The 27,760-nt window shown below is 49.1% G+C and overlaps 1 long non-coding RNA gene across 1 annotated transcript; it reads left to right on the top strand.

Moving 5' to 3' along the window:
• Positions 1-168: 168 nt before the first annotated feature.
• On the top strand, positions 169-27,760 carry LOC144480341 (uncharacterized). The gene is made up of 3 exons (XR_013495651.1): positions 169-306; positions 16,266-16,337; positions 26,051-27,760. It is a non-coding gene; the product is annotated as an uncharacterized LOC144480341 (long non-coding RNA).

Genomic DNA, 27,760 nt, shown 5'->3' with positions numbered 1-27,760 from the left:
AGCTTTCCTGTGGCACTCATGAATAAACTTTAAATGGGTAAATCACTGGGAAAATCCATCCAGCAGAAAAGTTGCCCAATTCCCTGTTTGGGTCGAGGTGAATTCCACCCCCTGCTGGTGAGTAATGGGGTGGCCAAGAGCTTGAATGCTCTCTGTATATAAAGGTGCTCTCGCCCTGCCTGCTGCCTCATTCTCCCATTAGGAGTCAGAGTGTCAGAATGAGGACTCTCCCTCTGCTGTGCTGTGTGGTGCTGTTCACTCTCTGCCTCTCCTCGCTGGGTGAGGCTCGGGTTAAACAAATGAAAGGTGAGTAATATCGTGCCGTACATCTGGAGTTATCATGCGGGGGAATGGTGAGATGAACTCAGTGACACTTATTAATAACTACAATACAACATACAGCCCTGGCAATGACTCGTTTAATCCCTGGCTTTGCGTTTTGGGTGACTTGATTTATTATTGTCACATGTATTTGTATACAGTGAATAGCCTTGTTTCTTGCGCACTATACGGATAGAGCATACCGTTCAGAGAGAAGGAAAGGAGAGGCTGCAGAATGTAGTGTTACAGTCATAGCTAGGGTGTAGAGAAAGATCAACTTAATATAAGGTAGGTCTATTCAAAAGTCTGACGGCAGCAGGGAAGAAGCTGTTCTTGAGTTGGTTGGTACGTGACCTCAGACTTTTGTATCTTTTTCCCGACGGGAGAAGGTGGAAGAGAGAATGTCCCAGGTGCGTGGGGTCCTTAATTATGCTGACTGCTTTCCTGAGGCAACGGGAAGTGTAGACAGAGTCAATGGATGGGAGGCTGGTTTGAGTGATGGACTGGGCTACGTCTACAACCCTTTGCGGTTTCTTGCGGTTTTGGTCAGAGCAGGAGCCGTACCAAGCTGAGATAAAAGCAGAAAAGATGCTTTCTATTGGTGCATCTGTAAAAATTGGTGAGAGTTGTAGCGGACATGTCAAATTTCCGTAGCCTCCTGAGAAAGTAGACGTATTGGTGGGGCTTTCTTAACTATAGTGTCGGCATGGAGGGACCAGGGCAGATTGTAGGCGACCTGGACACCTAAAAACCGGAAGCTCTCGACCCTTTCTACTTTGTCCCCTTCAACATAATCTTAGAACATAGAACATTACAGCGCAGAACAGGCCCTTCGGCCCACGATGTTGCACCGACCAGTTAAAAAAAAAAACTGTGACCCTCCAACCTAAACCAATTTCTTTTCGTCCATGAACCTATCTACGGATCTCTTAAACGCCCCCAAACTAGGCGCATTTACTACTGATGCTGGCAGGGCATTCCAATCCCTCACCACCCTCTGGGTAAAGAACCTACCCCTGACATCGGTTCTATAACTACCCCCCCTCAATTTAAAGCCATGCCCCCTCGTGCTGGATTTCTCCATCAGAGGAAAAAGGCTATCACTATCCACCCTATCTAAACCTCTAATCATCTTATATGTTTCAATAAGATCCCCTCTTAGCCGCCGCCTTTCCAGCGAAAACAATCCCAAATCCCTCAGCCTCTCCTCATAGGATCTCCCCTCCATACCAGGCAACATCCTGGTAAACCTCCTCTGCACCCTCTCCAAAGCCTCCACATCCTTCCTGTAATGTGGGGACCAGAACTGCACACAGTACTCCAAGTGCGGCCGCACCAGAGTTGTGTACAGTTGCAACATAACGCTACGACTCCTAAATTCAATCCCCCTACCAATAAACGCCAAGACACCATATGCCTTCTTAACAACCTTATCTACTTGATTCCCAACTTTCAGGGATCTATGCACACATACACCTAGATCCCTCTGCTCCTCCACACTATTCAAAGTCCTCCCGTTAGCCCTATACTCAACACATCTGTTATTCCTACCAAAGTGAATTACCTCACACTTCTCCGCATTAAACTCCATCCGCCACCTCTCGGCCCAACTTTGCAACCTGTCTAAGTCTTCCTGCAAACTACGACACCCTTCCTCACTGTCTACCACACCACCGACTTTGGTGTCATCAGCAAATTTGCTAATCCACCCAACTATACCCTCATCCAGATCATTAATAAATATTACAAACAGCAGTGGCCCCAAAACAGATCCCTGAGGTACACCACTTGTAACCGCACTCCATGATGAATATTTACTATCAACCACCACCCTCTGTTTCCTATCCGCTAGCCAATTCCTGATCCAATTTCCTAGATCACCCCCAATCCTATACATCTGCATTTTCTGCAGAAGCCTACCATGGTGAACCTTATCAAACGCCTTACTAAAATCCATATATACCACGTCCACTGCCTTGCCCCCATCCACCTCCTTGGTCACTTTCTCAAAAAACTCAATAAGGTTAGTAAGGCACGACCTACCTGCCACAAAACCATGCTGACTATCACCTATCAATTCATTACTCTCCAAATAACTATAAATCCTATCCCTTATAATTTTTTCCAACATCTTGCCGACAACAGAAGTGAGACTCACCGGTCTATAATTCCCGGGGAAGTCTCTGTTCCCCTTCTTAAACAATGGGACAACATTCGCTAACCTCCAATCTTCTGGTACTATACCAGAGGCCAACGACGACCTGAAGATCAGAGCCAGAGGCTCTGCAATCACTTCTCTTGCCTCCCAGAGAATCCTTGGATAAATCCCATCCGGACCAGGGGATTTATCTATTTTCAGACCCTCCAGAATATCCTGCACATCCTCCTTATCAACTGTAATACTGTCTATTCTACTCCCTTGCAACCCAGTGTCCTCCTCAGCTATATTCATGTCCCCTTGCGTGAACACCGAAGAGAAATATTGGTTCAATGCTTCACCAATCTCCTCCGGTTCCACACATAACTTCCCTCTGCCATCTATAACTGGCCCTAAACTTGCCCTAACCAACCTTCTGTTCTTGACATACCTATAGAACGCCTTAGGATTCACTTTAACCCTATCCTCTGTGGATATTCCCACCTGGCGGGTGAGGGCTGGTCCCTCATTCTCCCCCACTCCCCCTCCCTCATCCTATTGTTTGGGAGAGTCCATTAAATCCTGTACCCATCATCAGCGGCCTACAATCATAGAAGGTACCATTGCATTGTAAATAGGGGCATTTCACAGAGAAAGGATTTGGATTTCCAAGGCCTAGATGTTTCCAGTTTTTTAAAGACTTTATTGAGTGTGTCTTTGACATGGGACAACAAATTCACGTCCCAGAATGCTTCACAGGAGTGTTGTCAATCGAAACGCTCCACTGAACACACTGAGGAGATACAACAGAAAAATTAGGAACAGGGATAGGCCACTCGGCCCCTCCAGCTCTGCTCCCCCATTGAATAAGATAGTGGCCGATCTGATTGTAACCGCAACCCTACGTTTCTGTCCACCCCACGATAATCTTTCCGCCCCCCTTGTTGAGCACAAATCTTTCTCGCCCTGCCTTAAAAATAGTCAAAGACTTTGCCCCCATTGCCTTTCGAGGAAGAGTTCCAGAGACTCACCACGTTCTGAGGGAAAACATTTCTCCTCATCTCCATCGGAAATGAGCGGCACCTTATTTTTAAACAGATATTCAGACAAGTGACTAAAATCTTACTCAAGGAAGCAAGGAGCTTCTTAAACAGTCACAACGGCACAGAATGGGAGGCGACTTTATTGAGACATGGAGGATTCTCAGGGGGCTTGACAGGGTAGATGCTGAGAGGTTGTTTCCCCTTGTGGGAGAGTCTGGGACCAGAGGGCACAATCTCAGAGTGAGGGGGTCGCCCAGTTAAGACAGAGTTGAGGAGGAATTTCTTCTCTCAGAGGGGAGTGAATCTGTGGAATTCTTTCCCGCAGAGGGATGTAGAGGCCGGGTCATTAAGTATGTTCGAGGCTGAGACAGACAGATTTTTAATCAGTAAGGGAATCGAGGGTTACGGGGATAAGGCGGGAAAGTGGAGTTGAGGATTATCACATCCGATCAGTCATGATATCATTGAATGGCGGAGCAGACTCGATGGGCCGAATGGCCTACCTCTGCTCCTATGCCTTATGGTCTTGGTAGAAGGAAGTCATTCAGCCCATCAAATCCAAGACAGATCCCAGTAGTGCAACACAGTCAGTCCCATTCCTCCCCGCCACCCCGCTCTCATAGAATCCCTACAGTGCAGAAGGAGGCCATTTGGCCCATCGAGTCTGTACCGACCACAATCCCAGTCCCTATTCCCGTAACCCCACATATTTACCCTGCTAATTTCCCTGACAGTCGGGTCAATTTAGCCCGGCCAGTCAACCTAACCTGCATGTCTTTGGAGTGCGTGAGGAAACCGGAGCATCCGGAGGAAACCCATGGGGAAAATATGCAGACTCCGCACAGACAGCGACCCAAGGTGGAATCAAACCCGGGTCCCTGGGGGGGGTGTGAGGCAGGGGTGCTAACCACTGTGCTGCCCCCGTATCTCTATCCCCGTATCCCCGCAGGTTTGTTTTCCCTCAACAGCCCATCCAAACTCCTGCGGGAATCATTGATAATCCCCACATCCATCACCCTCGTGAGCAATGAGTTCCAGGACACTCCCACTCATCCCGCGTAAAGAAAGATTTTACTTCCTTGCGTCCCCAAAAAGTTTGAATCTGTTCTTGCACCGGGAGGTGGAGGTAGTGAGGTGGACAGATCGTAGGGCCTGTAGGCAGCCAAATGCATAACCGCGAATGGTGGAGTGATTAAGAGAAGGGCACAAACCTTGCAGAGTTCTGGGGCTGGAGGAGGTGGGAGATAAGGATGGGTGTGCAGCCTACTCCACACAATTCCAGTGGCTGGAGATCGGAAAACCAGTTTGGAATTCGTGGTTGACCCTCTCCCTCTCCCTCATTCTCCCCCCACATCCCCTCCCTCATCGGGTGGTTTGGGAGACTCCATTAAACCCTGTATCCATCAACAGCGGCCTACAATCATGGCAGGCACTCTCGCATTGCAGCCTGTCAGCCTGTTAAGCAGTTTCCGGAACCTTCCCCTCAGCCGTGACTCCAGCGCAGTGTTGAGGGAGTGCTGCACTGTTGTAAAGGGAGCGTGAAGCCGGAGCTCCGCCTACCCTCTCGGGTGGATGGGAAATATTCCACGGCACTAGAGCAGAGGGGCGGGCTGGTTTTCCCCCGTGTCCTGGCTAATATTTATCCCACAAACAACATCACTAAAAGATAGAGGATCTAGGTTGCTGTTTGTGGGATCTTGCTGTGCATACCATGGAATCATATAAACCCTGAAGTGCAGAAGGAGGCTATTCGGCCCATCAGGGCTGCACCGACTCTCTGACAGAGCATCCCACAAAAGCCATAACCTCATGTATTTACCCCACTAATCCCCCAACCTACACATCTTTGGACACAAAGGGGCAATTTAACATGGCCAATCCACCTAACCTACACATCTTTGAACACTAAGCGGCAATTAAGCATGGCCAATCCACCTAACCTACACATCTTTGGACACTAAAGAACAATTTAACATGGCTAATTCCCCTAACCTACACATCCTTGGACACTAAGGCAATTTAGCATGACTAATCCCCCTAACCTGCATATTTTAGGACACTAAGGGGCAATTTAACACGGCTAATCCTCCTAACCTGCACATCTTTGGATACTCAGAGGCAATTAAGCATGGCCAATCCACCTAACCTACACATCTTTGGACACTAAAGAACAATTTAACATGGCCAATCCACCTAACCTACACATCTTTGGACACTAAGGCAATTTAGCATGACTAATCCCCCTAACCTGCATATTTTAGGACACTAAGGGGCAATTTAACACGGCTAATCCTCCTAACCTGCACATCTTTGGATACTCAGAGGCAATTTAGCATGGCCAATCCACCTAACCTGCACATCTTTGGACTGTGGGAGGAAACCAGAGCACCCGGAGGAAACCCACACAGACACGGGGGGAATGTGCAGACTCCACACGGGCAGACACCCAAGGCCAGGAATTGAACCCGGGACCCTGGCGTTGTGAGGCAGCGGTGCTAACCACTGTGCCAGCGCGCTGCATTAAAATCCATCTGCCACATAAACTTGTCTGCCACGTTACCCAATGTTGGCTAGGCTGCAACGTGCTTTGAGATGTCCTGGGGACATGACCGGTGCTTTCCCAGTGCAAGTTCTCACTCGCAAAGCGACGCTTTCCCTTTCTGTTCCAGTACGGCAAAAGGTCACACCCTCGCCAGCTTTACAGGAGGGCGGAGGAAAGACCAACCCCTGTCAGGACTGGAGCCTTATCTCTTCCTGCTGGTCATGTGGGAGTGTAGGGAGCTCGGCATCGTGGGTGGGGATTGACATCCACTGTATCTGGCAGAGCCTGAAAGAAACCTGTCCGAGGAGAAACCGCAAGTGAGAAAGGATTTTCTTTCTGGGTGCGGTTTTCTCTACAGAGGGGACATCAACCACAAGATGTTGCAACTTGTTTCCTTTGTACTAAAGTAATATTTACAAACCCATTTCATCTTAGTGCTGGTGGCGATGAAGGAGCCAGTCAGTCAACTGCTGTGGGCGGTTACCATGGTGATCAGAAAGTAGACCTCCCGGCCAAGCAAATTTGAAATCATAGAATCCCTACAGTGCAGAAGGAGGCCATTCGGCCCATCGAGAACGACAACAATCCCACCCAGGCCCTATCCCCGTAACCCCATGCATTTACCCCGCTAGTCCCCCTGACACTAAGTGGCAATTTAACATGGTCAATCCACCTAACCTGCACATTTTTGGAGTGCGGGAGGAAACCGGAGCACCCGGAGGAAACCCACGCAGACACGGGGAGAATGTGCAAACTCCACACAGACAGTGACCCGAGCCGGGAATCGAACCCGGTGCTGTGGGGCAGCGGTGCTAACCAGTGTGCCACCGTGCCGCCATGTCGCAGTGTCCAGCCATAGGATCGACCATAAGACGTCGGAGCAGAAGTAGGCCATTCGGCCCATCGAGTCTGCTCCGCCATTCAATGAGATCATATCTGATGTGATAATCCTCAACTCCACTTTCCCGCCTTATCCCCATAACCCTCGATTCCCTCATATAGAATCATAGAATCCCTACAGTGCAGAAGGCGGCCATTCGGCCCATCGAGAATGACAACAATCCCACCCAGGCCCTATCCCCGTAACCCCACATATTTACCCTGTTAATCCCCGACACAAAGGGGCAATTTACCATGGCCAATAATTGGAAATCTACCCATCACAACCTGGAGACGGCACTGGCGGCCATTCAGCCCATCAGTCCTGTGCCAGCTCTTGAGAAGAGCAGTTTAATTAGTTCCATTCACCTGTTCAATTCCCATAATCCTGTTGCCTGTCAGAGGTTGTGACTGAATCTGCTTCCATTGTCCCTTCAGGCAGAAAATTACACATCATTCACCGTGTTTCTGAAGAAGGAGATTCTGGGGCTCATTCAGATTCCCCTGGACTGACTCTGGCTGAAGCTGAGGGGGGCCGTGGGGGGAGGGGTGATGGCAGGACATGCTTCTTCCAGCGAGGGAGGTCGGGGGAGGTTGGGGTGGCGAGTGGGCAGGTTTGTAAGTCCGGGATGGGAGGGTAAAAGGAGAAGGGCGGCCAGCCCACTCCCTCCCCACACCCCTCCGACCTGCCACATATGTTTTGGCGGAGGGGAGGGAATGAGGTGATGGGCAGCCTCCCCACTCTTGGGTATATTGAGGCCCCCATAATTGGCCACTTCATTGTCAGTTAAGTGCCTTATCTTGGCCTTACCTGTGCCACATCAAGAAGGGAGCCTGGCGGCTTTCACTGGGCTAGCGAGCATCAGCCAAGGGGAGGGGGCACCCTCTTTGGGGGTCCCCTGAGCTCATCAGAAGCACTCTCCTGCCCACGAGGTCGCTATGAAGGTCAACATACCATTTGCCTTCCTCACTGGCTGTTGCTCCTGAATACATACCTTCAGTGGCTGGTGTACAAGGACATCCAGATCACTTTGCACATTCCCCTCCCTCAATTTATAGCCATTCAGATAATAGTCTGCCTTCCTGTTTTTGCTATCAAAGTGGATAACCTCACATTTATCCAAACTATACTGCATCTGCCTTGCTCACTCACACAACCTGTCCAAATCACACTGAAGTATCTCTGCATCCTCCTCACAACTCAAACTCCCACCCAGCTTTGTGTCAGCTGCAAATTTGGAGATATCACATTTAGTTCCCTCATCTAAATCACTAATATATATTGTGAATAGCTGGGGTCCCGGCACTGATCCCTGCGGTACCTCACTAGTCACTGCCCACCATTCGAAAAAATACCCATTTATTCCTACTCTTTCTCTCCTGTCTGCCAACCAGTTTTCCATCTCAATACACAACACCCAATCCCATGTGCTTTAATTTTACACACTAATCTCTTGTGGGACTTTGCCCATTCCTAATTGCCCTTGAGAAGGTGGTGGTGAGCCGCCTTCTTGAACCGCAGCAGTCCAAGGTGTAGCTACACCCACAGTGCTGTTAGGGAGGCAGGTCCAGAATTTTGACCCAGAGACAGTGAAGGAACGGCGATATATTTCCAAGAGAGGATGGTGAGTGGCTTGGAGGGGAACCTCCAGGTGGTGGTGTTTCCTTGTGTCTGCTGCCATAGAATTCCTACAGTAAGGGAGGAGGCCATTCAGCCCATTGATTCTGCACCGACTCTCCAACAGTGTACCCCAAGCCCCCCTCTCCGTGCTATCTCCCTAACCCCGTACATGGCAAATCCACCTAACCTGCACATCTTTGGGCACTAAGGGACAATTTAGCACGGCCAATTCATCTAACGTGCACATCTTTGGACACTAAGGGACAATTTAGCATGGCCAATCCACCTAACCTACACATCTTTGGACACTAAGGGGTAATTTAGCATGGCCAATCCACCTAACCTGCACATCTTTGGACACTAAGGGGTAATTTTGCATGGCCAGTCCACCTAACCTACACATGTATTGCTCGTGGGTCTGGAAGATGCTGTCTAAGGAGCCTTGGTGAGTTGCTGCAGTGTGACTTGTAGATGGCACACACAGCTGTACATCGGTGGTGGTGAGAGTGGATGCTGGAGGTAGTGGATGGGGTGCCAATCAAGCGGGCTGCTGTGTCCTGGATGATGTTGAGCTTCTTGAGTGTTGTTGGAGATGCACCCATCCAGGCAAGTGGAGAGTATTCCATCACACTCCTGACTTGTGGACAGGCTTTGGGGAGTCAGGACGTGAGTTACTCACCACAGGATTCCCAGCCTCGGACTTCCTCTGGCAGTGTTTATGTGGCTGGGTCCAGTTCAGTTTCTAGTCAATGGTTACCCCCAAGATGTTGATAGTGGGGGTTTCAGCGATGGTAATCCCATAGAATGGCAATGTTAACCGGCATTAACCAGCACCTCCCACTCCCTACACAGTTAATAAAGATTTTACAGTGTTTTAAAAGAGAAAAGACACTTTTGGGAGTTAAGATTCAGCCTCTTGCCTGGCAGCTATTACAGTAAGGGGAGAGCAGAACCTAATCTCAGTGTCGGGTCCATTCATTCTTCAGAATAGACGTAGGCAGCACTTGGTACAATTTTTAAAAGTGATTTTCTTTATTGAATAAAACTTAAAATTCAAACAGCAGAAACAAAAAGAAAGAAAAGTTCGGGACTGGCTTCACAGCCAGGCCCCGTGCTAATCTCGAACGCTCACTGAATTCAAAAACAAGACTGAACACTGAACACGAAAACACACACACTGAAATGCACAATATATGTTATTGGCAATCTGAGCTATTGAAATTGTCGGGCACACACAGGGCCCGATTTTACCATCAAGTTGCGCCCGTTTTCAGACGCGAGGACTTGGTAAAGTCGGGCGTGAGGTGAATAGTACAATCCGCGCCCGCCTCCGCGCCAGTTCCCCCTTTACCAAGGCCCAAAAATGGCCGCGATCGGGATCGCATCCAAAACGGGTGAGATGGAATGCATTTTAATTGATTTAATGGGCTGCACGCCCAATCTTATCAACACTTCCCCCTTTTTACCACCATGTTCGCCCGTCCAGAATTGGCACGATACAGACATGCTCCATATAAGTCCGATTCGGATGCTCCAGTTAGTGAGGAGGTAAGTGCTGAGTGTCCAATGGCACTCTGCCTGAGATCAGTGGGGGGATGGGAGGGGGGGGTCCACTGCCACTCTGCCTGAGATCAGTGAGGGGGAAGGGGGGGTCCGCTGCCACTCTGCTTGAGATCAGTGAGGGAAAAGGGGGGGTGGGTCCGCTGCCGCTTTGCCTGAGATCAGTGAGGGGGAAGGGCGGGTCCGCTGCCACTCTGCCTGAGATCAGTGAGGGGGAAGGGCGGGTCCGCTGCCACTCTGCCTGAGATCAGTGAGGGGGGAGGGGGGGGTCCGCTACCACTCTGTCTGAGATCAGTGTGTGGGGGGGGGGGCCGAGGGGGGAGGCGCCCCGCGATCAATCTGGGTGGCAGAAGGAGTGGCGGGATAAGTGGGTCAGTAATATTGTGGGGGTGGGACGATGTCTGTGGGGGCCAGGGGAAGGCATTGTCCGGTCCGGGAGTGATATGGCAGGGGAGCCACGTTCTATCATTTCTTTTCAGCGCATGCGCGGTTGGAAGTGCCGAGGATTTTGGGCGCGTTAAGCCCCGCCCACAGTCTTCTGCAGCGCGATTCAGGATCGCTGATATTTATTCAAGCAAAGTGCGTATGGAGGAGCCTGAGAACGGGTCTAAAAATCAGATCTGAAACACCCCCAGTTTCAAGTCCGCCCAGCACTTAGAATGAAAATGGTAAAATAGGGCCCATAGTCTCAAACTTTCATAAAGAATTGGCAGCTGTGTGGCCATGAGACAGCCTTGCTTGCAGGATTACTTTCAAAGAATGCAGTCAACCTTCCAAGCTCATCCCAGCATTCCCAGGCTGAGTTTTAAAATGTGGCCAAGTTAGCTTTAAAGTTTAGCATAGTTAGTTACATTGGCAGAAATATCTTAAAATGAAGTCTTTGAACTGAAACAAAGCATACAAAGGATCTCACACTCAGCATGGAAATCTACGGTTGGGAAACTGGCGTCAAACTCAATCTTGTTTACTCTGCGGAATGGCGGACACAGCTCACAGAGCGAGCTCCAAAAACCCAAGTTAAGTCAAACGTTTCTTTCCCTCAACACCATCTTATCTTCAGTAACACATCTGTACGTTGATTAGGATCCAGCCCTTCCTTTGTTTGCAGTGCAGAGGTACAAGGTAACATCGTGCACACGGGATATGTATTTAAAACATCGTTTGGTCACCCCTAATTATTAATAGCAACAGATCAGCCAGCTCACCGACTCTGTTTTGGCTTTCGTTTCTATTTTATTAAAAGGGGTTTATTGTGCCAGGGCGGATGGTGGAAGCAGATTTTTTAAAAATTCATTTATGGGATATGGGCATCACCAGCTGGGCCCACATTTATTGCCCGTCTGTGACTGCCCTCCATTCCAGAGAACAGTTGAGAGTTGACCACATCGCTGTGACTCTGGAGTCACATGTAGGCCAGACCGGGCAGATTTCCTTCCCTAAAGGACATGAGTGAAACAGATGTTTTATGACAATTGACAACAGTTTCATGGTCAGCACGGCGGCACAGTGGTTGGCACTGCCACCTCACTGCGCCAGGGTCCCGGGTTCAATCCGGCCTTGGGTCACTGTCTCTGTGGAGTCGGCACGTTCTTCCCGTGTCAGCGTGGGTTTCCTCCGGGTGCTCCGGGTTTCCTCCCACACTCCAAGGATATGCAGGTTAGGTGGATTAGCCATGGTAACTTGCCCCTTAGTGTCCAAAGTTGTGTAGGTTGGGTGGATTGGCCATGCTAAATTGCCCCTTAGTGTCCAAAGTTGTGTAGGTTTGGTGGATTGGCCATGGTAAATGTGTGAGGTTAGAGGGATAGAGTGGCGGAGAGGGTCTGGGTAAAATATTCTGTCAGAGAGTTGGTGCAGACTCGATGGGTCGAATGGTCACTTCTGCACTGTAGGGATTCTATGATTAGACTCCTAATTGCAGGTTTCCACCACAGCCCGTGGCGGGATTCGAACCTGAATCCCGACAGCATCACCCTGAGTCTCTGGATGATGAGACTACCATAAAAATACACCGCCCCCTCCCCCTGCAAGTGCTGTCAGTGGAACCAGTTTAGTCATGATTTGATTGAGGTGTTTGAGATGATTAATGGAGTTGACAGGGTTTCTGGGAGAACTAGAGCAAGGAGTCACAACCTTGAAATTAGTGCTGGGCCTTTTCGGACGATGGTGGGAAACACTTCTTCGTTCAGACAGGGGTGAAAATCTGGGATACTCTCCCCCAAAACAGTGATGAGACAGAGTACAGGAACGAGATGGAGAATCTGGTGAACTGGTGCAGCGACAATAATCTCTCCCTCAATGTCAACAAAACGAAGGAGATAGTATCGACTTCAGGAAGCATAGAGGAGAACATGCCCCTGTCTACATCAATGGGGACGGAGTAGAAAGGGTCGAGAACTTCAGGTTTTTAGGTGTCCAGATCACCAACAACCTGTCCCGGTCCCCCCATGCCGACACTAGTTACGAAAACCCACCAATGCCTCTACTTTCTCAGGAGACTAAGGAAATTTAGCATGTCTGCCACGACTCTCACCAACTTTTACAGATGCACCATAGAAAGCATTATTTCTGGTTATATCACAGCTTGGTATGGCTCCTGCTCTGCCCAAGACCGCAAGAAACTACAAAGGGTTGTGAATGTAGCCCAATCCATCACACAAACCAGCCTCCCATCCATTGACACTGTCTACACTTCCCACAGCCTCGGCAAAGCAGCCAGCATGATTAAGGACCCCACACACCCCGGACATTCTCTCTTCCACCTTCTTCCGTTGGGAAAAAGATACAAAAGTCTGGGGTCACGTACCAACCGACTCAAAAACAGCTTCTTCCCTGCTGCTGTCAGACTTTTGAATGGACCTACCTCGCATTACGTTGATCTTCCTCCACACCCTAGCTATGACTGTAACACTACATTCTGCACCCTCTCCTTTCCTTCTCTATGAACGGTATGCTTTGTCTGTATAGCGCGCAAGAAACAATGCTTTTCACTGTACATTAATACATGTGGCAATAATAAATCAAATCAAATTGGGCAGCACGGTAGCACAGTGGTTAGCACTGCTGCTTCACAGCTCCAGGAACCTGTGTTCGATTCCTGGCTTGGGTCACTGTCTGTGTGGAGTTTGCACATTCTCCTCGTGTCTGCGTGGGTTTCCTCCGGGTTTCCTCCCACAGTCCAAAGATGTGCGGGTTAGGTTGATTGGCCATGCTAAAATTGCCCCTTAGTGTCCTGGGATGCGTAGGTTAGAGGGATTAGTGGGTAAAATATATAGGGATATGGAGGTAGGGCCTGGGTGGAATTGTGGTCGGTGCAGACTCGATGGGCCGAATGGCCTCTTTCTGTACTGTAGGGTTTCTATGATTCTATGAAATCAAAATCAAAAAACGCTGTTGAGGTTGCAGATTGGGATTAATGGAAAACCTCAAAACTGAGCTTGTGAGAGAAAGATAGGAAGGATTCTGAAGCGAAGGCAAACAGAAGACATTAGGATACAGGTCAACCAGGGACTGATTGAACAGCAGGGCTGGGTGTTGGCGTTTAATGATCTTCTCGTGTTCTTACAGCAACGCTCCCGCTAACATTGTGTCGTTTAGTTTGATGTTGAGCGTGTCAGCGCTGGCTCGAGTGAGGAGCGGATATCAGCGGTGTAAACCACAAAGACAGAAATGACTCTTTATCACAGTTCCACGGGGTTGGGGGGGGTTGGTGGGTAAATCTACTCAAAGGGAATCGGGGCATCGCAGAAACTGGAAGGTAGAGGCCGTCCTGTCATTAAATGCGTGATTATAGCAGCAGCTCAGAGGAGCTGCTTTAGTCACAGCCCTGGTTAAATGTCTTTGGATGGAGATCAGTATTTAACCACACTTGGTCAACTGGTGACTCACTCAATGACTCCTTCACCCAGTTATACGTCCAACAGAAACATGTTTGTTTTTACATTAACTTTACACGGCAGCACAGTGGTTAGCACTGCTGCCTCACAGCGCCAGGGACCCGGGTTCGATTCCCGGCTTGGGTGACTGTGTGGAGTTTGCACGTTCTCCCCGTGTCTGCGTGGGTTTCCTCCAGGTGCTCCAGTTTCCTTCCACAGTCCAAAGATGTGCGGGTTAGGTGGATTGGCAATGATCAAATTGCCCCTTAGTGTCAGGGGGACTGGTTCAGGTAAATGCATTGGGTTATGGGGATAGGGCCTGGTTGGGATAGTGGTTGGTGCAGACTCGATGGGCCAAATGGCCTCCTTGTTTACTGTAGGATTCTATGATTCTACAACCCCCGTAATGACTGAACCTCCCCCCACTCTTACATCAAACGGAACTGAACTGTGATTGGAGCACGGGGAGGTGGTAATGAAACAGACATGAATTTGGTATTATGGTAAATGGGGTAAAGGTCAGGGTATTTACCACTGGGGTAAAGGTCAAGGGTGAATCATTTTCCCCAACCCTCCCTTGGCCAGTTTGCCCCCTCAGCCACTTAACAGCCACCCGACCTTTGATTGACTTGGGATGAGCCTTCTGCCCCATCGGGAAGGACGTCCTGCCTCTGGGAGAGCCAATCAAACAGCTGGCAGTGCGCTAGTATCAATGCTAGCTCTCCTCATGCCCTTCCCTCTGCCTTCTTCCCCAAAACCCTGCCCACTCTTCCTTTTTCCAATGACAATCCAATTCCCTCTCGAAAGCCTGGATTGAGCCTGTCTGCACCGCACTCTTGGACAGCGCGTTCCCGACCCTGACCACCTCCCGTGTGAAAAAGTTACCCCTCCGTCTCACCATTGCTTCTTTCGCCAATGTCCTCAAATTGGCATCCTGGCATTTGCAATCCTTCCGCCGATGTGGAAGGATCCACATCTGCCCAGGTCCCTCGAGGCTTTGAACACCTGGAGCGTAGGAGGCTGAGGGGTGATCTTATAGTGGTCTATAAAATAATGAGGGGCACAGATCAGCTCGATAGTCAACATCTCTTCCCAAAGGTAGAGAAGTCTAAAACTAGAGGGCATAGGTTTAAGATGAGAGGGGAGAGATACAAAAGGGTCCAGAGGGGCAATTCTTTCACACAAAGGGTGGTGAGTGTCTGGAACAAGCTGCCAGAGGTAGTAGTAGAGGTTAATCATAGAATCATAGAAACCCTACAGTACAGAAAGAGGCCATTAGGCCCATCAAGTCTGCACCGACCACAATCCCACCCAGACCCTACTCCCATATCCCTACATATTTTACCCACTAATCCCTATAACCTATGCTAACCACTGTGCTACCGTGCCGCCCAGGTAGGTACAATTTTGTCTTTTAAAAAGCGTTTAGACAGTTACATGGGTAAGATGAGTATAGAGGGATGTGGACCAAATGCGGGCAATTGGGACTAGCTTGGGGGTTTAAAAAAAAGGCGGCATGGACAAGTTGGGCCAAAGTTTCCATGCTGTAAACCTCTCTGACCTCTGTCACATCTCCTCTCAGCTCTCTATCCTCCAAGGACAACATTCTGTTCCCTCGCTATGTTGTCCCCTCCAAAAACTTTACCTCAGACTTGCCCAGATGAAATACCATTGGCTACTTTTCTGTCCACCTGACCTGTCCACCATTGATAACCTCTCTTTTCAGTCTCCAACTCCCTAACGATCAACCGCACAGCCAGTGGCTGTATCAACTGCAAACTTAAAATCCAGGCACCCAAATCGTTGATATTTACCACAAAAGCAAGGATACAGAACCTTGTAGAATCCCAAAGGAAGGCTGATTAACCCCCGGTGTTAAACAAGCTTAAAGACTATGGTCCATCGTGTGTCAAGTCCTTATTCATTCCTGGGACGTGGCCATCACTGGCTCGGCCCAACATTTGTTGCCCATCCCTAATTGCCCCTCAACCGAGGGCATTAAAGAACCAATCACAAAATCCAAGATGGCTGCCCGAAGGAGGGCTTCATGGCAGAGGTCATGTGACTATGGCAAGCCACTTAGGACAGGCAGCAACGATGTCAAAACCCAAAGGCCCATTCTCAACAATAGTGGCAGAAGGGAGGGGTGAGCAGGCAGTATGGGGTGGCATGGGGAGGAGGGGGCAAGTTAAGGGCATGGAGTGTGGGCAAGGGGTCAGTCTGTGCAGAGGGTGGGAGGTCTGTGTCTATGAATGTTTGTACATCCTTCAGTGTCTGTTGTTTGTTGCAGGTGGGAAAATTCTGTGCTGCAGGAAGAAGCAAGGCCACTGTCTCCGCTGCCCCAACTCAACAACTCATGGAGGTAATGGAGACAGCCAATAGCAACTTGATGCGCTATTCAAACACAAGGCTTGAAGCTCAGTAAATGAAAGGCTTTTATTTACTGTAACGAAGCTACCAGAACTTATATACACTATCCCAGACTGAAGGGGTCCCAGCCAGAGCAGGGACTCTTATACCTCTCCCAGGAGGCGGAGCCCGACTGGGATGTGCCACAACACTACAGTACAAAGGTGTAACAACCCCACCCTAACCCCAACAGCAACAATAGCACAACCCAACAGTAACATATGTACATCCTTGTAGTACTGGCCAGCCCCTGGCTCAGCACTATCCAGTGGGAACCAACGATGGTTCACCACACAACTTAAAGACAGCCTGGACTCTGAGAGAACCAATGGCAAGCCACTTCAGTGGTTTGTAGTGACTGGCGCAGTCGGTTTCCTCGATAGGTCAGAGGGCAAGTAAATGGGGCAGTGGGTGGTCAGTGGCGGGAGCGGGGAGGTTAAAAGTTAGACATGTGAGGGTCAGACCACCAGCCAGCTGGGAGGTCATATGGAAGGTCAGAGGGCAAACACGTGGGAGGTCAGAGGGTAAACATATGGAAGGTCAAAGGCTAAACATGTGGAAGGTCAGACACGTGGGAGGTCAGAGGGCAAACACAAAGGAGGACAGCATTCATTATGGGGAGATGGTGGTGTAAGGTTCAAATCCGACCATGGAGATGGGGAGAGGGAGTGTGAGAGGACAAGAGAGAGAGCGAGAGACAGAAACAGAAACTGCTGGAAAAACTCAGCAGGTCTGACAGCATCTGTGGAGAGCCGACTTGGCTGTATTCTCTCTCCACAGATGCTGTCAGACCTGCTGAGTTTTTCCAGCATTTTCTATTTTTGTTTCAGATTCCAGCATCCGCAGTAATCCATCTTTATCATAGAGAGAGAACGAGAGCGAGAGTGAGAGTGCGAGAGCGAGCAAGAGAGAGAGAGACAGAGAGAGAGAGAGTGAGAGGGTGTGAGAGAGCACGAGAGAGAGAGACAAAGAGAGAGAGTTTAAGTTTATGTTTATTTATTAGTGTCACAGTGTAATGAAGTTACTGTGAAAATCCCCGAGTCGCCACACTCCAGCGCCTGTTCGGGTACACTGAGGGAGAATTTAGCATGGCCAATGCACCTAACCAGCACGTCTTTTGGACTGTGGGAGGAAACCGGAGCACCCGGAGGAAACCCATGCAGACACGGGGAGAACGTGCAGACTCTGCACAGACAGTGACCCAAGCCGGGAATCGAACCCGAGTCCCTGGCGCTGTGAGGCAGCAGTGCTAACCATTGTGGGATGCTGGGCTTTAAATCCCAACGTGGGGGCGAGAGTCTGCGAGAGAGAGAGACAGAGAGAGAGAGAGAGAGAGATGGATGGCAGGGCCATTAAACAGAGAGACAGGCTGATGGCTACTATGGAAACGGATTCGAATCCCACCATGGCAGCTGGTGGAATTTAAATTGAATTAATAAATCTGGAATTTGAAGCTATTCTAACATTGGTTGTTGTAAAAACCCATCTGGTTCACGAATGTCCTTTAGGGAAGGAAATCTACCGTCCTTACCTGGTCTGGCCTACATGTGACTGCAGACTCTTAACTGCCTCTCAAATAGCCAAGCAAGCCACTCAGTTCAAGGGCAATTAGGGATGGGCATTTCCCTATTAAGGGCAGCACGGTGGTACAGTGGTTAGCACTGCTACCTCACAACGCCAGGGACCCGGGTTCGATTCCCAGCCTTGGGTCACCGTCTGTGCGGAGTTTGCACGTTCTCCCCGTGTCTGCGTGGGTTTCCTCCAGGTGCTCCGGTTTCCTCCCACAGTCCAAAGATGTGCAGGTTAGGCTGATTGGCCAGGCTAAATTACCCCTAATGTCAGGGGATTAGCAGGGTAAATATGTGGGGTTACAGAGACAGAGCCTGGGTGGGATGGTGGTCGGTGCAGACTCGATGGGCCGAATGGCCTCCTTCTGCACTGTAGGGATTCTATGGTTTCTAATAAATGTTGGCCCCAAATCCCATCAAAGGAAAGAGCTCCAAAGAGACCAGACTTCCTGAATTCAATCCTGCAGGATTGGGATTAGAACTCAAATTGCTGGATTCTGAATGGGGCGGAGCCTGCCACCTCTGAACCTCAGGAACTGACACCCTCTCCCTCAACACCCCATCCTATTCCTTTACCAGCTTTTACGCAGGATCTGAGGTGCCCTCGAGCCCAACGAATTGACCACACCGCTACCTCCCCTGTCTAGACCCACTGAGGAAGAATGGCCAGCTGGGTGAGGGGCTGGAGGGTCGCTGGTAGTGAGGGATATTCCTCTGCTACAGTCAGCACCTTCCACGGAGGAGGAGGGAGCACCGAAAGCACCCACCTCTCTTCCTGCTCCGTCTCTGGGAGCTTATCGAATTCCAAAGGTCCACAAGGCTGGACTTTCCCTCCTCATCCCAACTCCAAACCTGTCTGAAGGAAATTCGGACCACCGGCTCGGAAAAGTCCGAGAATCATACAGCACAGAATGTGGCCTTTCAGCCCATCAGTCGGTGCTGGCTCTTTGAAGAACGAACCAATTTGTACCCCTGCCACCCTCTCCTCCTTTGCCACCTTTAGTTTCTCTGCTGGGGGGCAGTGTTGATCGAGAAGGAACTCTTCCAGTGTAGACAATAAAAATATAACAAAACTTACTCCAAATTATAAATCAAAGAAACGGTTTAATAAAAAAACTTCATTACCCCAAACTTGGGGCCTCGCCCTGGGCCATTCCCAGTTCCCCACAGTTCCCAGCAGGTTCTCATGGTCAGCTGACCATCACATCATTCTGTCATTGGTTACATGGTTTGCTGGGTCAGCTGACTCTTACAGCTTGTTCCCATTGGTCACACCACAACAGATCCAATGTTATCATCGGTTACATTCTAACAGGCGGGTGTGACCCACACGACCTCCACCACGGGTGGGCAAAGAGGCAGCTCCCAATCCCACCCCCAGCAAGAACGGGCAGAATCCCACCCCATGTTGTTGGCACCAATCTGATCCAAGCCAACCGTCCGGCCAGCCCGTCCCCCGCAAGGAGCCTGCGTTGCCGTGGGAATGCAGTAGCGAGCTCCCTTAAGGGGTGGGACTTTGGAGGATCATGTGACCCATCCGGCCAACTGGGTCGAGGCACGCAAATCCTGGGGCTAAGTGTGGGATCTCCCAGGGAGCCCAGAAACTGGAGTCAGAGGTATCCGTAACATCATTCTCGCTCTCGATAGATAGTTATTCTGTTAGTAAATAGTTCTGTAGCCACCCTGTTTGGTCATTGTCCTTCCTTTCAAGGTATCACAGGTGACAGATACTTTTACATATATCCACTTGTCTGGAGCTACGGACAGTGATGGTGGAGGCTCCAATATCTTTCTATCACACGGCTGACCAGGAGTCTCTCCCGCTCTTACCGCCAGCCATTGGCGGGTTTGGAAGGATTTACAGGTTGACACTCAACCTGTTATGAACGCACCTTCCTTGGCCATCAAGTCCTGGGGTGGGACTGGAACCCAGAGCTTCTGGCTCAGAGGCAGGGACGCTAACCCCACTGTGCCACACAGCCTCCCCTATTCTTTCCTGTGGCCCTACAAATTGTTCCCTTTGCTGGATTTATCCAATCCCCCTTTTCAGATTTGCCGTTGAGTCTGCGTCCTACCGAGCAGAGCGCACTACCTCACTGTGTAAACCCAACCCTCCTCACGCCCCCCTTCAAACCCAATCGAAGCCCACGCGTGGTTTCACAAAACTCTATTTATCACAGAATCCGTACAGTGCAGAAGGAGGCCATTCAGCCCATTGAGCCGCCACCAAAAACACCCAGGCCCTGAACTCCACATTTGCCCTGCTAGTCACCCTGACACTAAGGGGCAATTTAGCATGGCCAATCCACTTAACCTGCACATCTTTGGACACTAAGGGGCAATTTAGCTTTGCCAATCCACCTGACCTGCACATCTTTGGACACTAAGGGGCAATTTAGCATGGTCAATCCACTTAACCTGCACATCTTTGGACACTAAGGGACAATTTAGCATGGCCAATCCACCTAACCTGCACATCTTTGGACTCTAAAGGGACAATTTAGCATGGCCAATCCACCTGACCTGCACATCTTTGGACACTAAGGGGCAATTTAGCATGGTCAATCCACCTAACCTACACATCTTTGGACACTAAGGGACAATTTAGCATGGCCAATCCACCTAACCTGCACATCTTTGGACACTAAGGGGCAATTTAGCATGGCCAATCCACCTAACCTACACATCTTTGGACACTAAGGGGCAATTTAGCATGGCCAATCCACCTAACCTGCACATCTTTGAACACTAAGGGACAATTTAGCATGGCCAATCCACCTAACCTGCACATCTTTGGACACTAAGGGGCAATTTAGCATGGCCAATCCACCTAACCTGCACATCTTTGGACACTAAGGGGCAATTTAGCATGGCCAATCTACCTAACCTACACATCTTTGAACACTAAGGGACAATTTAGCATGGCCAATCCACCTAACCTGCACATCTTTCGGACTGTGGGAGGAAACCAATGCAGACATGGGGAAAACATGCAAACGCCACACAAACAATGGCCCCCTGAGTTTGTCCAGTCTTTCCACATTAACTGAAGCCCTCATTCGCTGGCACCATTCTAGTCAATCTCCTCTGTGCCCTCTCCAAGGTTGAGTCATCCATCATCCTTCCTGAAGCGAGGTCCAAACTCAACAGGTGGTAATTGTAATTTGTATCCAAGCCAGTAGATGGAGCACTTTGCAAACTCTTCACCCAAGATTACAATCCCTGATTGAAGAATGATTTTGTACACAGTAGGTCATTAAGTACAGGAAGGAGATTAAAGCACTCAGGACATTAGGAGATAAGACTCCTTTCCCCGTGACTCCTCGTCATTTTGGCTCATTTCCTGATTCCCAAATAGAATCAAGAATCTTTGCAATGCCACTTGGATCCGGCCTAGTGGCATCGACAAAGACCATGCTGTCCAACTCAGCAGCACCGCCACCAGTCCCTCCTCGGTACTGCAGCCATGTCACCAACAGATTCACAAAACAGCAAGAAGGAGTTCAGAAAGCCCAAACCAGCACAAGCTCCGAGTCTGAGCAACTGGGATTCTGATTCCCTCAATTCACATCACACAAACCAGCCTCCCATCCATCAACTAGACAGTCAACTTCTTTTCCTAAAACTAGAGGGTATAGGTTTAAGGTGAGAGGGGAGAGATACAAAAGGGTCCAGAGGGGCAATTCTTTCACACAGAGGGTGGTGAGTGTCTGTAACAAGCTGCCAACAAGAGGTAGTAGTAGAGGTGGGTACTATTTTGTCTTTTAAAAAATATTTAGGCAGTTACATGGGTAAGATGGGTATAGAGGGATATGGGCCAAATGTGGGCAATTGGGACTAGCTCAGTGGTAAAAACTGGGCGGCATGGACAAGTTGGGCCGAAGGGCCTGTTTCCATGCTGTAAACCTCTATGAGTCTATGACTCTGTCTACACTTCCTGCAGCCTCATGAAAGCAGCCCAGCATAATCAAGGACTCCACGCACCCCGGACATTCTCTCTTCCAGTCCAAAGATGTGCGGGTTAGGTTGATTGGCCATGCTAAATTGACCCTAGTGTCAGGGGGATTAGCAGGGTAAATGAAGGTTACGGGAACAGGGCCTGGGTGGGATTGTGGTCGGTGCAGACTCAATGGGCCGAATGGCCTCCTTCTGTACTGTAGGGTTTCTAATTCTAATCCTAATTCACCTTCAGGAAAAAGATACAAAAGTTTGAAATCACATACCAACCAATTCAAGAACAGCTTCTTCCTTGCTGCCATCAGTTTATTTAGTTTATTGATTAGGCTTACATTAACACTGCAATGAAGCTACTGTGAAAATCCCCGAGTCGCCATACTCCAGCGACTGTTCGGGTACACTGAGGGGGAATTTAGCATGGTCAATGCATCTAACCAGCACGTCTTTCAGACTGTGGGAGGAAACCAGAGCACCCGGAGGAAACCCACGCAGACACGGGGAGAACGTGCAGACTCCACACAGACAGTTTATTTCAAGAAAATAAAAATCCTGATCCAAACTGTTTTTTTCCGTTCTGGCTGGAGATGGGCAGCGTACAGAAGCTGATGGAGGATTTTCCATTTGATTTGTCATTGTCACATGTATTGGGATACAATTAAAAGTATTGTTTCTTGCGCACGATACAGACAAAGCATACCGTTCATAGAGAAGGAAAGGAAAAGGTGCAGAATGTAATGTTACAGTCAGAGCTAGGGTGTAGAGAAGGATCAGCTTAATGCAGGGTAGGTCCATTCAGAAGTCTGAGGGACGGCACGGTGGCACAGTGGTTAGCACTGCTGCTTCACAGCGCCAGGGACCCCGGTTCGATTTCCAGTTTGGGTCACTGTCTGTACGGAGTCTGCGCGTTCTCCCCGTGTCTACATGGGTTTCCTCTGGTGTCCTGCCACAATCCAAAAGACGTGCTGGTTAGGTGCATTGGCCGTGCTAAATTCTCCCTCAGTGTACCCAAACAGGCGCCGGAGTGTGGCGACTCGGAGATTTTCACAGTAACTTCATTGCAGTGTTAATATAAGCAGACTCATGACAGTAATAAATAAATGTCACAGCTGCACGCCTCACCTCCGTTTCTATGACGAAGTGGCCGCAGCCAGGAGTGACTAATCGCACAGCGCCAATAAGAGTCAACAGTCAGACATAACCAAACGCCGAACAATAGAACACAGCATCGAGTTACACATTCTTAATTCTTTGGTGAAATAAGTTTCTTCTGAACCCCTGACAGGGTTTCTTGAGCATTTTGTACGGGTGGCCTCTGGTTGGCGCCCCTCCAATTTCAGCCATTGTACCCCACCCCACCACCCCCCACTCCCCCACCCCCCGAACCCCCCAAACCCCCCCAAACCCCGCTCTCTGTTTTGACCAATCCCATGCCTTCAGCAGCCCAGGTCCTAAAAGCTGGAAATCCATCCCTGAATCCCTCTACTTTGCCAAGTTTCTTTCTCCCTTGATCCTTACAAGATAGCTCTATCCTAACATCTCCAATTTGCCTCCCTGTACCATTCCCGTCTGAGGTGTCCAACGTTGTTTTAACATGTTGAAGGCGTTATAGAAATGCGTGTTGTTATTCAAGAGGCTGTGTTTGCAAAATGGGCAGAAATACTTCAATGAAACACTGTAAAAACAAAAGATCAATTTCAATATGTTAACATCAAATGTTCTTTACATGAAACGCCCAAAGGCACTTTCCACTTTCCAATGAATTGTGTTTAGTCAGAGAGTCACAGAGGTTTACAGCATGGAAACAGGCCCTTCGGCCCAACTTGTCCATGTTTTTAAATTCCTAAGCTAGTCCCAATTGCCCGGGTTTGGCCCATGTCCCTCTATACCCATCTTACCCATGTAATTGTCTAAGCGCTTTTTAAAAGACAAAATTGTACCCGCCTCTATTACTACCACTGGCAGCTTGTTCCAGACACTCACCACCCTCTGTGTGAAACAATTGCCCATCTGGACCCTCTTGTATCTCTCCCCTCTCACCTTAAACCTATGCCCTCTAGTTTTAGAATCCCCTACCTTTGGGAAAAGACTATCTCACTGATCTATGCCCCTTATTATTTTATAGACCTCTATAAGATGACCCATCAGCCTCCTACGCTCCAGAGAAAAAAGTACCAGTCTATCCAGCCTCTCCTTATAACTCAATCCATCAAGTCCCGGTAGCATCCTAGTAAATCTTTTCTGCACTCTTTCTAGTTTAATAATATCCTTTCTATAATAGGGTGACCAGAATTGTACACAGTATTCCAAGTGTGGCCTTAACAATGAGTTGTACAACTTCAACAAGACGTCCCAACTCCTGTATTCAGTGTTCTGACCAATGAAACCAAGCATGCCGAATGCCTTCTTCACCACTCTGTCCACCTGTGACTCCACTTTCAAGGAGCTATGAACATGTACACCTAGATCTCTTTGTTCTGTAACCCTCCCCAACGCCCTACCATTAACTGAGTAAGTCCTGCCCTGGTTCAATCTACCAAAATGCATCACCTCGCATTTATCAAAATTAAACTCCATCTGCCATTCGTCAGTCCACTGGCCCAATTAATCAAGATCCCATTGCAATTGGAGATAACTTTCTTCACTGTCCACTATGCCACCAATCTTGGTGTCATCTGCAAAACCTACTAACCATACCTACTAAATTCTCATCCAAATCATTAATATGAATGACAAATAACAGTGGGCCCAGCACTGATCCCTGAGGCACACCGCTGGTCACAGGTCTCTAGTTTGAAAAACAACCCTCTGGCTTCTGTCAAGTTTGTATCCATTTAGCAACCTCACCCTGGATCCCATGAGATTTAACCTTTTGCCTACCATGCGGTACCTTGTCAAAAGCCTTGCTCATTCCATGCAGACAACATCAACTGCACTGCCCTCATCTAGCCCTTCAAAACACTCAATCAAATTTGTGAGACATGATTTTCCACTCACAAAGCCATGCTGACTGTCCCTAATCAGGGACAGTCTCTAAGTGCCTGTAGATCCTGTCTCTCAAGATTGGAGGATGGCAAATGTTGTGCCTTTGTTTAAAAAGTGTTAGAAATGTTGCTATAGTTTACAAATATAACAGCTGATTCATGTTAATAAATCTTTTTTAGATTTAATCAATGGAATCTGGGCATCATTGGCCAGGACAACCGGATGCTCCGGTTTCCTCCCACAGTCTAAAGATGTGCAGGTTAGGTGGATCGGCCATGCTAAATTGTCACTTAGTGTCCCAAAATATGCAGGTTGGGGGATTAGCAGGGTAAATGTGTAAGGTTACGGGGATAGGGTGAGGTGGGGAGGGCATTTGTAGGATACTCTGTCAGAAAGTCGGTGTAGACTCGATGGGCCGAATGGCCTCCTTCTGTGCTGTAACGCTTCTATCATGATTCTATGATGATTTGTTGCCCATCCCTAATTGCCCTTGAACTGAGGGCGTTTAAGAACCACCCACATTTTGGACAAAATCCAAGATGGCTGCCTGAAGGAGGCCCTCATGGCAGAGGTCACGTGACTACGGCAAGCCACTTAGAACAGGTAGCAATGATTTCAAAACCCAAAGGCCCATTCTCAGCAGTAGCAGCGGAAGAGCAGGGTGAGCAGACGGGATAGGGGTGGCTTGCTAGGTCATTTCAGAGGGCCATTAGGAGTCAACCACATTGCTGTGGAATCACATGTAGGCCAGACCAGGTAAGGATGGCAGGTTTCCCTTGGAAACCAATGGCTTCATGGTCATCATTGGACTTCCAGATTGTTATTGGGATTTGAACCTATTACCCTGGGTCTCTGGATTACTGATCCAGTGATAGAGCACAGCGCTACTGCCTCCCTGTCAGTCAGCACCAGGCCACAGAGAGTCACAGGAAGTGACAAGAGAGCCCGGGAGGGGACCTGAAAATCTCACCCATGGATTAAGGACTGGATTGGAAACCCTGAACAGCAGGCGTGGAGCGGACTGAGACAGACAATAACAGTTTTGCAGCCCTGTGAAGTAGGAATTCCAAATTCAATGCGGTATTTACGCAGCGTCATCCAGTGAGGTGGCGGAGAGACAAGTTTACACCCTGACCGCACTGTCTTCTCTCTCTTACAGCAAAGTCCCTGAAGCTGAGGAGGTTGATGCTGAAGTGCAGCTTGTGTTTGAAGGAGGAAGCTCACAGAAAGTCCTCAAAACCATTGCCCCCGATAATACCGCTGCCCGGATTTTAGAGAGAGAGCGGAGAGAGAGAAAGAGCTTGGAAATCAGCAACTGGCGGAGGCAAAACTCAGCAATTATTCCAAAGAAACTGCGTGTGAATCACACCCACCCTCGGCAATATATCACTCTTCTTATATTCCATTCCTACCCCGCTTGGAAAGCAGTCGCCTTTTAGCAGTTTGTCCACACTTTACACATACATTAATGATTATTTACCCGGATGATCTGCCCGACCAGCTTTTTATATCAGCTGTTACATCTACTCATCAGTTGGAGCGAATGATTCTCAGATCTCACGGTGGCACAGTGGTTAGCACTGCCGCCTCACAGCGCCAGGGATTCAGGTTCGATTCCCGGCCTCGGGTCACTGTCTGTGTGGAGTCTGCACATTCGCCCCGTGTCCGCGTGGGTTTCCTCCGGGTGCTCCGGTTTCCTCCCACAGTTCAAAGGTGTGCAGGTGAGACAGATTGGCCGTGCTAAATTGTCCCTTAGTGTCCAAAAACGTGCGGATTGACCATGGTAAATTGCCCCTTAGTGTCCAAAAATGTGTAGGTTAGGTAGATTGGCCATGCTAAATTGCCCCTTAGTATCCAAGGACATGCAGGTTAGGGGGATTGGCCATGCTAAATTGACCCTTAGTGTCCAAAAATGTGTAGGTTAGGTAGATTGGCCATGCTAAATTGCCCCTTAGTATCCAGGGACATGCAGGTTAGGTGGATTGGCCATGCTAAATTGCCCCTTAGTATCCAAGGACATGCAGGTTAGGTGGATTGGCCATGCTAAATTGACCCTTAGTGTCCAAAAATGTGTAGGTTAGGTAGATTGGCCATGCTAAATTGAACCTTAGTGTCCAAAGATGTGTAGGTTAGGGGGATTGGCCATGCTAAATTGACCCTTAGTGTCCAAAGATGTGCAGGTTAGGTGGATTGGCCATGATAAATTGCCCCTTAGTGTCAGGGGGACTAGCAGGATGTTATGGGGATAGCGCCTGGGTGGGATTGTTGTCAGAGCAGGCGCGATGGGCCGAATGGCCTCTTTCTGTACTATAGGGATTCGATGATCACCTCTGGCATGGTCTCATTCTGCTGACCCTCATTACATCCCATAACGGGATCTGTGCTGGCCTCCCGAAAGATCGAGCTGTAACGCTGGGTTAAAAGCCCCTTTGACAGATGCCCTCAGACCCTTGACGTGTCAGGAAGCAGGCCAGGAAGCATCCCTGGCAGTCTCAGTAAGAATTCCCCATATCAGGCAGTACTGAGGACGCCCTGAGACAGGGCCTGAAATCCTGATCTCCCTGCGATCATTACATCTCTGGGCTTTGAATGCTCAGAACATGATCTTCAGAACTTGTCCTCAAATGTAATGAGACTCCCTCCTTCCGGCACTCTCCGAGACCCCTTACTATCTCAAGAACAAACTGCACCGGCGATTTGACAAGGCAACAATGGGCAATGGCACCAACAATGTAACTAGGCCATAGCAACTTGCGATTTGAATGGCTCTATTTCTGTATTTGTAATGTGTTGCTGTGATTAATGGCTGTGTATGTGCTTCTATATCGAGAGCTTTTGACTCTAAAATTAAATACATTTACCCTTCACA

Source organism: Mustelus asterias, chromosome 28 (genome assembly GCF_964213995.1).
Source record: "Mustelus asterias chromosome 28, sMusAst1.hap1.1, whole genome shotgun sequence".
In the NCBI taxonomy this organism is placed as follows: domain Eukaryota; kingdom Metazoa; phylum Chordata; class Chondrichthyes; order Carcharhiniformes; family Triakidae; genus Mustelus; species Mustelus asterias.
This window is presented reverse-complemented; position numbering and strand designations above follow the sequence as displayed.